Genomic DNA, 13621 nt, shown 5'->3' with positions numbered 1-13621 from the left:
GCTCATTTTATCTCCAAAAAATGATGATCCACCACTGAGAGTCAAAATTAGTTGAAAGATGAAAAATTTCAAAACGGACCATTTTGGTCATCTCAGAGCAATTTCATCAGGTCGCGGGTCAACGATCGTTTTGCATGAAAAATTGAACGTTCTCGCATGAACAATAATTCACTCTAAATGTTGTTTATATCTCTTCCCGCAGTGAATAAACACGTTTTAAGCCCTCGAAGTGAGCATTTGGGCCTTTTTAAGTCACTTTTAACCATGAGCCAAATCTTGAGTTTTGGCTCCCTAGCAGCATGAAAATGACGATAAAGATGCTCATTTTATCTCCAAAAGTGATGATCCACCTCTGAGAGTCAAAATTAGTTGAAAGATGAAAATTTTCAAAACGGACCATTTTGGTCATTTCGGAGCAATTTCATCAGGTCGCGGGTCATCGATCGTTTTGCATGAAAATTGAACGTTCTTGCATGAACATTAATTTACTCTAAATGTTGTTTATATCTCTTCCCACAGTGAATAAACACGTTTTAATCCCTCAAAGTGAGCATTTGGGCCTTTTTAAGTCACGTTTAACCATGAGCCAAATCTTAAGTTTTGGCTCCCTAGAAGCATGAAAATGACGATAAAGATGCTCATTTTATATCCAAAAGTGATGATCCACCTCTGAGAGTCAAAATTAGTTGAAAGATGAACATTTTCAAAATGGACCATTTTGGTCATCTCGGAGCAATTTCATCAGGTCGCGGGTCATCGATCGTTTTGCATGAAAAATTGAACGTTCTCGCATGAACAATAATTTACTCTAAATGTTGTTTATATCTCTTCCCGTAGTGAATAAACACGTTTTAAGCCCTCGAAGTGAGCATTTGGGCCTTTTAAGTCACTTTTAACCATGAGCCAAATCTTGAATTTGGGCTCCCTAGAAGCATGAAATGACGATAAAGATGCTCATTTTATCTCCAAAAGTGATGATCCACCTCTGAGAGTCAAGATTAGTTGAAAGATGAAAATTTTCAAAACGGACCATTTTGGTCATCTCGGAGCAATTTCATCAGGTCGCGGGTCAACGATCGTTTTGCATGAAAAATTGAACGTTCTCGCATGAACATTATTTTACTCTAAATGTTGTTTATATCTCTTCCCGCAGTGAATAAACACGTTTTAAGCCCTCGAAGTGAGCATTTGGGCCTTTTTAAGTCACTTTTAACCATGAGCCAAATCTTGAGTTTAGGCTCCCTAGAAGCACGAAAATGACGATAAAGATGCTCATTTTAGCTCCAAAAGTGATGATCCACCTCTGAGAGTAAAAATTAGTGGAAAGATGAACATTTTCAAAACGGACCATTTTGGTCATCTCAGAGCAATTTCATCAGGTCGCGGGTCAACGATCGTTTTGCATGAAAAATTGAACGTTCTCGCATGAACATTATTTTACTCTAAATGTTGTTTATATCTCTTCCCGCAGTGAATAAACACGTTTTAAGCCCTCGAAGTGAGCATTTGGGCCTTTTTAAGTCACTTTTAACCATGAGCCAAATCTTGAGTTTTGGCTCCCTAGAAGCATGAAAATGACGATAAAGATGCTAATTTTATCTCCAAAAAATGATGATCCACCACTGAGAGTCAAAATTAGTTGAAAGATGAAAAATTTCAAAACGGACCATTTTGGTCATCTCAGAGCAATTTCATCAGGTCGCGGGTCAACGATCGTTTTGCATGAAAAATTGAACGTTCTCGCATGAACAATAATTCACTCTAAATGTTGTTTATATCTCTTCCCGCAGTGAATAAACACGTTTTAAGCCCTCGAAGTGAGCATTTGGGCCTTTTTAAGTCACTTTTAACCATGAGCCAAATCTTGAGTTTTGGCTCCCTAGCAGCATGAAAATGACGATAAAGATGCTCATTTTATCTCCAAAAGTGATGATCCACCTCTGAGAGTCAAAATTAGTTGAAAGATGAAAATTTTCAAAACGGACCATTTTGGTCATTTCGGAGCAATTTCATCAGGTCGCGGGTCATCGATCGTTTTGCATGAAAATTGAACGTTCTTGCATGAACATTAATTTACTCTAAATGTTGTTTATATCTCTTCCCGCAGTGAATAAACACGTTTTAAGCCCTCGAAGTGAGCATTTGGGTCCTTTTAATTCACTTTTAACCATGAGCCAAATCTTGAGTTTTGGCTCCTTAGAAGCATGAAAATGACGATAAAGATGCTCATTTTATCTCCAAAAGTGATGATCCACCTCTGAAAGTCAGAATTAGTTGAAAGATGGAAGGTTTTAAAACGGACCATTTTGGTCATCTCAGAGCAATTTCATCAGGTCGCGGGTCATCGATCGTTTTGCATGAAAAACTGAACGTTCTCGCATGAAAAATAATTTACTCTAAATGTTGTTTATATCTCTTCCCGCAGTGAATAAACACGTTTTAAGCCCTCGAAGTGAGCATTTGGGCCTTTTTAAGTCACTTTTAACCATGAGCCAAATCTTGAATTTTGGCTCCCTAGAAGCATGAAATGACGATAAAGATGCTCATTTTATCTCCAAAAGTGATGATCCACCTCTGAGAGTCAAGATTAGTTGAAAGATGAACATTTTCAAAACGGACCATTTTGGTAATCTCGGAGCAATTTCATCAGGTCGCGGGTCATCGATCGTTTTGCATGAAAAATTGAACGTTCTTGCATGAACATTAATTTACTCTAAATGTTGTTTATATCTCTTCCCGCAGTGAATAAACACGTTTTAATCCCTCAAAGTGAGCATTTGGGCATTTTTAAGTTACTTTTAACCATGAGCCAAATCTTGAGTTTTGGCTCCCTAGAAGAATGAAAATGATGATAAAGATGCTCATTTTATATCCAAAAGTGATGATCCACCTCTGAGAGTCAAAATTAGTTGAAAGATGAACATTTTCAAAACGGACCATTTTGGTCATCTCGGAGCAATTTCATCAGGTCGCGGGTCATCGATCGTTTTGCATGAAAAATTGAACGTTCTTGCATGAACATTAATTTACTCTAAATGTTGTTTATATCTCTTCCCACAGTGAATAAACACGTTTTAATCCCTCAAAGTGAGCATTTGGGCCTTTTTAAGTCACGTTTAACCATGAGCCAAATCTTGAGTTTTGGCTCCCTAGAAGCATGAAAATGACGATAAAGATGCTCATTTTATATCCAAAAGTGATGATCCACCTCTGAGAGTCAAAATTAGTTGAAAGATGAACATTTTCAAAATGGACCATTTTGGTCATCTCGGAGCAATTTCATCAGGTCGCGGGTCATCGATCGTTTTGCATGAAAAATTGAACGTTCTCGCATGAACAATAATTTACTCTAAATGTTGTTTATATCTCTTCCCGTAGTGAATAAACACGTTTTAAGCCCTCGAAGTGAGCATTTGGGCCTTTTAAGTCACTTTTAACCATGAGCCAAATCTTGAATTTGGGCTCCCTAGAAGCATGAAATGACGATAAAGATGCTCATTTTATCTCCAAAAGTGATGATCCACCTCTGAGAGTCAAGATTAGTTGAAAGATGAAAATTTTCAAAACGGACCATTTTGGTCATCTCGGAGCAATTTCATCAGGTCGCGGGTCAACAATCGTTTTGCATGAAAAATTGAACGTTCTCGCATGAACATTATTTTACTCTAAATGTTGTTTATATCTCTTCCCGCAGTGAATAAACACGTTTTAAGCCCTCGAAGTGAGCATTTGGGCCTTTTTAAGTCACTTTTAACCATGAGCCAAATCTTGAGTTTAGGCTCCCTAGAAGCACGAAAATGACGATAAAGATGCTCATTTTAGCTCCAAAAGTGATGATCCACCTCTGAGAGTAAAAATTAGTGGAAAGATGAACATTTTCAAAACGGACCATTTTGGTCATCTCAGAGCAATTTCATCAGGTCGCGGGTCAACGATCGTTTTGCATGAAAAATTGAACGTTCTCGCATGAACATTATTTTACTCTAAATGTTGTTTATATCTCTTCCCGCAGTGAATAAACACGTTTTAAGCCCTCGAAGTGAGCATTTGGGCCTTTTTAAGTCACTTTTAACCATGAGCCAAATCTTGAGTTTTGGCTCCCTAGAAGCATGAAAATGACGATAAAGATGCTCATTTTATCTCCAAAAAATGATGATCCACCACTGAGAGTCAAAATTAGTTGAAAGATGAAAAATTTCAAAACGGACCATTTTGGTCATCTCAGAGCAATTTCATCAGGTCGCGGGTCAACGATCGTTTTGCATGAAAAATTGAACGTTCTCGCATGAACAATAATTCACTCTAAATGTTGTTTATATCTCTTCCCGCAGTGAATAAACACGTTTTAAGCCCTCGAAGTGAGCATTTGGGCCTTTTTAAGTCACTTTTAACCATGAGCCAAATCTTGAGTTTTGGCTCCCTAGCAGCATGAAAATGACGATAAAGATGCTCATTTTATCTCCAAAAGTGATGATCCACCTCTGAGAGTCAAAATTAGTTGAAAGATGAAAATTTTCAAAACGGACCATTTTGGTCATTTCGGAGCAATTTCATCAGGTCGCGGGTCATCGATCGTTTTGCATGAAAATTGAACGTTCTTGCATGAACATTAATTTACTCTAAATGTTGTTTATATCTCTTCCCACAGTGAATAAACACGTTTTAATCCCTCAAAGTGAGCATTTGGGCCTTTTTAAGTCACGTTTAACCATGAGCCAAATCTTGAGTTTTGGCTCCCTAGAAGCATGAAAATGACGATAAAGATGCTCATTTTATATCCAAAAGTGATGATCCACCTCTGAGAGTCAAAATTAGTTGAAAGATGAACATTTTCAAAATGGACCATTTTGGTCATCTCGGAGCAATTTCATCAGGTCGCGGGTCATCGATCGTTTTGCATGAAAAATTGAACGTTCTCGCATGAACAATAATTTACTCTAAATGTTGTTTATATCTCTTCCCGTAGTGAATAAACACGTTTTAAGCCCTCGAAGTGAGCATTTGGGCCTTTTAAGTCACTTTTAACCATGAGCCAAATCTTGAATTTGGGCTCCCTAGAAGCATGAAATGACGATAAAGATGCTCATTTTATCTCCAAAAGTGATGATCCACCTCTGAGAGTCAAGATTAGTTGAAAGATGAAAATTTTCAAAACGGACCATTTTGGTCATCTCGGAGCAATTTCATCAGGTCGCGGGTCAACGATCGTTTTGCATGAAAAATTGAACGTTCTCGCATGAACATTATTTTACTCTAAATGTTGTTTATATCTCTTCCCGCAGTGAATAAACACGTTTTAAGCCCTCGAAGTGAGCATTTGGGCCTTTTTAAGTCACTTTTAACCATGAGCCAAATCTTGAGTTTAGGCTCCCTAGAAGCACGAAAATGACGATAAAGATGCTCATTTTAGCTCCAAAAGTGATGATCCACCTCTGAGAGTAAAAATTAGTGGAAAGATGAACATTTTCAAAACGGACCATTTTGGTCATCTCAGAGCAATTTCATCAGGTCGCGGGTCAACGATCGTTTTGCATGAAAAATTGAACGTTCTCGCATGAACATTATTTTACTCTAAATGTTGTTTATATCTCTTCCCGCAGTGAATAAACACGTTTTAAGCCCTCGAAGTGAGCATTTGGGCCTTTTTAAGTCACTTTTAACCATGAGCCAAATCTTGAGTTTTGGCTCCCTAGAAGCATGAAAATGACGATAAAGATGCTAATTTTATCTCCAAAAAATGATGATCCACCACTGAGAGTCAAAATTAGTTGAAAGATGAAAAATTTCAAAACGGACCATTTTGGTCATCTCAGAGCAATTTCATCAGGTCGCGGGTCAACGATCGTTTTGCATGAAAAATTGAACGTTCTCGCATGAACAATAATTCACTCTAAATGTTGTTTATATCTCTTCCCGCAGTGAATAAACACGTTTTAAGCCCTCGAAGTGAGCATTTGGGCCTTTTTAAGTCACTTTTAACCATGAGCCAAATCTTGAGTTTTGGCTCCCTAGCAGCATGAAAATGACGATAAAGATGCTCATTTTATCTCCAAAAGTGATGATCCACCTCTGAGAGTCAAAATTAGTTGAAAGATGAAAATTTTCAAAACGGACCATTTTGGTCATTTCGGAGCAATTTCATCAGGTCGCGGGTCATCGATCGTTTTGCATGAAAATTGAACGTTCTTGCATGAACATTAATTTACTCTAAATGTTGTTTATATCTCTTCCCGCAGTGAATAAACACGTTTTAAGCCCTCGAAGTGAGCATTTGGGTCCTTTTAATTCACTTTTAACCATGAGCCAAATCTTGAGTTTTGGCTCCTTAGAAGCATGAAAATGACGATAAAGATGCTCATTTTATCTCCAAAAGTGATGATCCACCTCTGAAAGTCAGAATTAGTTGAAAGATGGAAGGTTTTAAAACGGACCATTTTGGTCATCTCAGAGCAATTTCATCAGGTCGCGGGTCATCGATCGTTTTGCATGAAAAACTGAACGTTCTCGCATGAAAAATAATTTACTCTAAATGTTGTTTATATCTCTTCCCGCAGTGAATAAACACGTTTTAAGCCCTCGAAGTGAGCATTTGGGCCTTTTTAAGTCACTTTTAACCATGAGCCAAATCTTGAATTTTGGCTCCCTAGAAGCATGAAATGACGATAAAGATGCTCATTTTATCTCCAAAAGTGATGATCCACCTCTGAGAGTCAAGATTAGTTGAAAGATGAACATTTTCAAAACGGACCATTTTGGTAATCTCGGAGCAATTTCATCAGGTCGCGGGTCATCGATCGTTTTGCATGAAAAATTGAACGTTCTTGCATGAACATTAATTTACTCTAAATGTTGTTTATATCTCTTCCCGCAGTGAATAAACACGTTTTAATCCCTCAAAGTGAGCATTTGGGCATTTTTAAGTCACTTTTAACCATGAGCCAAATCTTGAGTTTTGGCTCCCTAGAAGAATGAAAATGATGATAAAGATGCTCATTTTATATCCAAAAGTGATGATCCACCTCTGAGAGTCAAAATTAGTTGAAAGATGAACATTTTCAAAACGGACCATTTTGGTCATCTCGGAGCAATTTCATCAGGTAGCGGGTCATCGATCGTTTTGCATGAAAAATTGAACGTTCTTGCATGAACATTAATTTACTCTAAATGTTGTTTATATCTCTTCCCGCAGTGAATAAACACGTTTTAAGCCCTCGAAGTGAGCATTTGGGTCCTTTTAAGTCACTTTTAACCATGAGCCAAATCTTGAGTTTTGGCTCCCTAGAAGCATGAAAATGACGATAAAGATGCTCATTTTATATCCAAAAGTGATGATCCACCTCTGAGAGTCAAAATTAGTTAAAAGATGAAAATTTTCAAAACGGACCATTTTGGTCATCTCGGAGCAATTTCATCAGGTCGCGGGTCATCGATCGTTTTGCATGAAAAATTGAACGTTCTCGCATGAACAATAATTTACTCTAAATGTTGTTTATATCTCTTCCCGCAGTGACTAAACACGTTTTAAGCCCTCGAAGTGAGCATTTGGGTTCTTTTAAGTCACTTTTACCCATGAGCCAAATCTTGAGTTTTGGCTCCCTAGAAGCATGAAAATGACGATAAAGATGCTCATTTTATCTCCAAAAGTGATGATCCACCTCTGAGAGTCAAAATTAGTTGAAAGATGACAATTTTCAAAACGGACCATTTTGGTCATCTCGGAGCAATTTCATCAGGTCGCGGGTCATCGATCGTTTTGCATGAAAAATTGAACGTTCTTGCATGAACATTAATTTACTCTAAATGTTGTTTATATCTCTTCCCGCAGTGAATAAACACGTTTTAAGCCCTCGAAGTGAGCATTTGGGTCCTTTTAATTCACTTTTAACCATGAGCCAAATCTTGAGTTTTGGCTCCTTAGAAGCATGAAAATGACGATAAAGATGCTCATTTTATCTCCAAAAGTGATGATCCACCTCTGAAAGTCAGAATTAGTTGACAGATGGAAGGTTTTAAAACGGACCATTTTGGTCATCTCAGAGCAATTTCATCAGGTCGCGGGTCATCGATCGTTTTGCATGAAAAATTGAACGTTCTCGCATGAACATTAATTTACTCTAAATGTTGTTTATATCTCTTCCCGCAGTGAATAAACACGTTTTAAGCCCTCGAAGTGAGCATTTGGGCCTTTTTAAGTCACTTTTAACCATGAGCCAAATCTTGAGTTTTGGCTCCCTAGAAGCATGAAAATGACGATAAAGATGCTCATTTTATCTCCAAAAGTGATGATGCACCTCTGAGAGTCAAAATTAGTTGAAAGATGAAAATTATCAAAACGGACCATTTTGGTCATCTCGGAGCAATTTCATCAGCTCGCGGGTCATCGATCGTTTTGCATGAAAAATTGAATGTTCTCGCATGAACAATAATTTACTCTAAATCTTGTTTATATCTCTTCCCACAGTGAATAAACACGTTTTAAGCCCTCGAAGTGAGCATTTGGGTCCTTTTAAGTCACTTTTAAACAGGAGCCAAATCTTGAGTTTTGGCTCCCTAGCAGCATGAAAATGACGATAAAGATGCTCATTTTATCTCCAAAAGTGATGATCCACCTCTGAGAGTCAAAATTAGTTGAAAGATGAACATTTTCAAAACGGACCATTTTGGTCATCTCAGAGCAATTTCATCAGGTTGCGGGTCAACGATCGTTTTGCATGAAAAATTGAACGTTCTCGCATGAACAATAATTCACTCTAAATGTTGTTTATATCTCTTCCCGCAGTGAATAAACACGTTTTAAGCCCTCGAAGTGAGCATTTGGGCCTTTTTAAGTCACTTTTAACCATGAGCCAAATCTTGAGTTTTGGCTCCCTAGCAGCATGAAAATGACGATAAAGATGCTCATTTTATCTCCAAAAGTGATGATCCACCTCTGAGAGTCAAAATTAGTTGAAAGATGAAAATTTTCAAAACGGACCATTTTGGTCATTTCGGAGCAATTTCATCAGGTCGCGGGTCATCGATCGTTTTGCATGAAAATTGAACGTTCTTGCATGAACATTAATTTGCTCTAAATGTTGTTTATATCTCTTCCCGCAGTGAATAAACACGTTTTAAGCCCTCGAAGTGAGCATTTGGGTCCTTTTAATTCACTTTTAACCATGAGCCAAATCTTGAGTTTTGGCTCCTTAGAAGCATGAAAATGACGATAAAGATGCTCATTTTATCTCCAAAAGTGATGATCCACCTCTGAAAGTCAGAATTAGTTGAAAGATGGAAGGTTTTAAAACGGACCATTTTGGTCATCTCAGAGCAATTTCATCAGGTCGCGGGTCATCGATCGTTTTGCATGAAAAACTGAACGTTCTCGAATGAACAATAATTTACTCTAAATGTTGTTTATATCTCTTCCCGCAGTGAATAAACACGTTTTAAGCCCTCGAAGTGAGCATTTGGGCCTTTTTAAGTCACTTTTACCCATGAGCCAAATCTTGAATTTTGGCTCCCTAGAAGCATGAAATGACGATAAAGATGCTCATTTTATCTCCAAAAGTGATGATGCACCTCTGAGAGTCAAAATTAGTTGAAAGATGAAAATTTTCAAAACGGACCATTTTGGTCATCTCGGAGCAATTTCATCAGGTCGCGGGTCATCGATCGTTTTGCATGAAAAATTGAATGTTCTCGCATGAACAATAATTTACTCTAAATGTTGTTTATATCGCTTCCCACAGTGAATAAACACGTTTAAGCCCTCGAAGTGAGCATTTGGGTCCTTTTAAGTCACTTTTACCCATGAGCCAAATCTTGAGTTTTGGCTCCCTAGAAGCATGAAAATGACTATAAAGATGCTCATTTTAGCTCCAAAAGTGATGATCCACCTCTGAGAGTAAAAATTAGTTGAAAGATGAACATTTTCAAAACGGACCATTTTGGTCATCTCAGAGCAATTTCATCAGGTCGCGGGTCATCGATCGTTTTGCATGAAAATTGAACGTTCTTGCATGAACATTAATTTGCTCTAAATGTTGTTTATATCTCTTCCCGCAGTGAATAAACACGTTTTAAGCCCTCGAAGTGAGCATTTGGGTCCTTTTAATTCACTTTTAACCATGAGCCAAATCTTGAGTTTTGGCTCCTTAGAAGCATGAAAATGACGATAAAGATGCTCATTTTATCTCCAAAAGTGATGATCCACCTCTGAAAGTCAGAATTAGTTGAAAGATGGAAGGTTTTAAAACGGACCATTTTGGTCATCTCAGAGCAATTTCATCAGGTCGCGGGTCATCGATCGTTTTGCATGAAAAACTGAACGTTCTCGCATGAACAATAATTTACTCTAAATGTTGTTTATATCTCTTCCCGCAGTGAATAAACACGTTTTAAGCCCTCGAAGTGAGCATTTGGGCCTTTTTAAGTCACTTTTACCCGTGAGCCAAATCTTGAATTTTGGCTCCCTAGAAGCATGAAATGACGATAAAGATGCTCATTTTATCTCCAAAAGTGATGATGCACCTCTGAGAGTCAAAATTAGTTGAAAGATGAAAATTTTCAAAACTGACCATTTTGGTCATCTCGGAGCAATTTCATCAGGTCGCGGGTCATCGATCGTTTTGCATGAAAAATTGAATGTTCTCGCATGAACAATAATTTACTCTAAATGTTGTTTATATCTCTTCCCACAGTGAATAAACACGTTTAAGCCCTCGAAGTGAGCATTTGGGTCCTTTTAAGTCACTTTTACCCATGAGCCAAATCTTGAGTTTTGGCTCCCTAGAAGCATGAAAATGACTATAAAGATGCTCATTTTAGCTCCAAAAGTGATGATCCACCTCTGAGAGTAAAAATTAGTTGAAAGATGAACATTTTCAAAACGGACCATTTTGGTCATCTCAGAGCAATTTCATCAGGTCGCGGGTCAACGATCGGTTTGCATGAAAAATTGAACGTTCTCGCATGAACAATAATTTACTCTAAATGTTGTTTATATCTCTTCCCGCGGTGAATAAACACGTTTTAAGCCCTCGAAGTGAGCATTTGGGCCTTTTTAAGTCACTTTTAACCATGAGCCAAATCTTGAGTTTTGGCTCCCTAGCAGCATGAAAATGACGATAAAGATGCTCATTTTATCTCCAAAAGTGATGATCCACCTCTGAAAGTCAGAATTAGTTGAAAGATGGAAGGTTTTAAAACGGACCATTTTGGTCATCTCAGAGCAATTTCATCAGGTCGCGGGTCATCGATCGTTTTGCATGAAAAACTGAACGTTCTCGCATGAACAATAATTTACTCTAAATGTTGTTTATATCTCTTCCCGCAGTGAATAAACACGTTTTAAGCCCTCGAAGTGAGCATTTGGGCCTTTTTAAGTCACTTTTAACCATGAGCCAAATCTTGAATTTTGGCTCCCTAGAAGCATGAAATGACGATAAAGATGCTCATTTTATCTCCAAAAGTGATGATCCACCTCTGAGAGTCAAGATTAGTTGAAAGATGAAAATTTTCAAAACGGACCATTTTGGTAATCTCGGAGCAATTTCATCAGGTCGCGGGTCATCGATCGTTTTGCATGAAAAATTGAACGTTCTTGTATGAACATTAATTTACTCTAAATGTTGTTTATATCTCTTCCCGCAGTGAATAAACACGTTTTAATCCCTCAAAGTGAGCATTTGGGCCTTTTTAAGTCACTTTTAACCATGAGCCAAATCTTGAGTTTTGGCTCCCTAGAAGCATGAAAATGACGATAAAGATGCTCATTTTATATCCAAAAGTGATGATCCACCTCTGAGAGTCAAAATTACTTGAAAGATGTACATTTTCAAAACGGACCATTTTGGTCATCTCGGAGCAATTTCATCAGGTCGCGGGTCATCGATCGTTTTGCATGAAAAATTGAACGTTCTTGCATGAACATTAATTTACTCTAAATGTTGTTTATATCTCTTCCCGCAGTGAATAAACACGTTTTAAGCCCTCGAAGTGAGCATTTGGGCCTTTTTAAGTCACTTTTAACCATGAGCCAAATCTTGAGTTTTGGCTCCCTAGAAGCATGAAAATGACGATAAAGATGCTCATTTTATCTCCAAAAGTGATGATGCACCTCTGAGAGTCAAAATTAGTTGAAAGATGAAAATTTTCAAAACGGACCATTTTGGTCATCTCGGAGCAATTTCATCAGGTCGCGGGTCATCGATCGTTTTGCATGAAAAATTGAATGTTCTCGCATGAACAATAATTTACTCTAAATGTTGTTTATATCTCTTCCCACAGTGAATAAACACGTTTTAAGCCCTCGAAGTGAGCATTTGGGTGCTTTTACCCATGAGCCAAATCTTGAGTTTTGGCTCCCTAGAAGCATGAAAATGACGATAAAGATGCTCATTTTATCTCCAAAAGTGATGATCCACCACTGAGAGTCAAAATTAGTTGAAAGATGAAAAATTTCAAAACGGACCATTTTGGTCATCTCGGAGCAATTTCATCAGGTCGCGGGTCATCGATCGTTTTGCATGAAAAATTGAACGTTCTTGCATGAACATTAATTTACTCTAAATGTTGTTTATATCTCTTCCCGCAGTGAATAAACACGTTTTCAGCCCTCAAAGTGAGCATTTGGGCCTTTTTAAGTCACTTTTAACCATGAGCCAAATCTTGAGTTTTGGCTCCCTAGAAGTATGAAAATGACGATAAAGATGCTCATTTTATATCCAAAAGTGATGATCCACCTCTGAGAGTCAAAATTAGTTGAAAGATGAAAATTTTCAAAACGGACCATTTTGGTCATCTCGGAGCAATTTCATCAGGTCGCGGGTCATCGATCGTTTTGCATGAAAAATTTAACGTTCTCGCATGAACAATAATTTACTCTAAATGTTGTTTATATCTCTTCCCGCAGTGACTAAACACGTTTTAAGCCCTCGAAGTGAGCATTTGGGTCATTTTAATTCACTTTTAACCATGAGCCAAATCTTGAGTTTTGGCTCCTTAGAAGCATGAAAATGACGATAAAGATGCTCATTTTATCTCCAAAAGTGATGATCCACCTCTGAAAGTCAGAATTAGTTGAAAGATGGAAGGTTTTAAAACGGACCATTTTGGTCATCTCAGAGCAATTTCATCAGGTCGCGGGTCATCGATCGTTTTGCATGAAAAATTGAACGTTCTCGCATGAACAATAATTTACTCTAAATGTTGTTTATATCTCTTCCCGTAGTGAATAAACACGTTTTAAGCCCTCGAAGTGAGCATTTGGGCCTTTTTAAGTCACTTTTAACCATGAGCCAAATCTTGAATTTTGGCTCCCTAGAAGCATGAAATGACGATAAAGATGCTAATTTTATCTCCAAAAGTGATGATCCACCTCTGAGAGTCAAGATTAGTTGAAAGATGAACATTTTCAAAACGGACCATTTTGGTCATCACGGAGCAATTTCATCAGGTCGCGGGTCATCGATCGTTTTGCATGAAAAATTGAACGTTCTTGCATGAACATTAATTTACTCTAAATGTTGTTTATATCTCTTCCCACAGTGAATAAACACGTTTTAATCCCTCAAAGTGAGCATTTGGGCCTTTTTAAGTCACGTTTAACCATGAGCCAAATCTTGAGTTTTGGCTCCCT

This window comes from Lissotriton helveticus, chromosome 2_1 (genome assembly GCF_964261635.1).
Source record: "Lissotriton helveticus chromosome 2_1, aLisHel1.1, whole genome shotgun sequence".
Taxonomy (NCBI): domain Eukaryota; kingdom Metazoa; phylum Chordata; class Amphibia; order Caudata; family Salamandridae; genus Lissotriton; species Lissotriton helveticus.
This window is presented reverse-complemented; position numbering follows the sequence as displayed.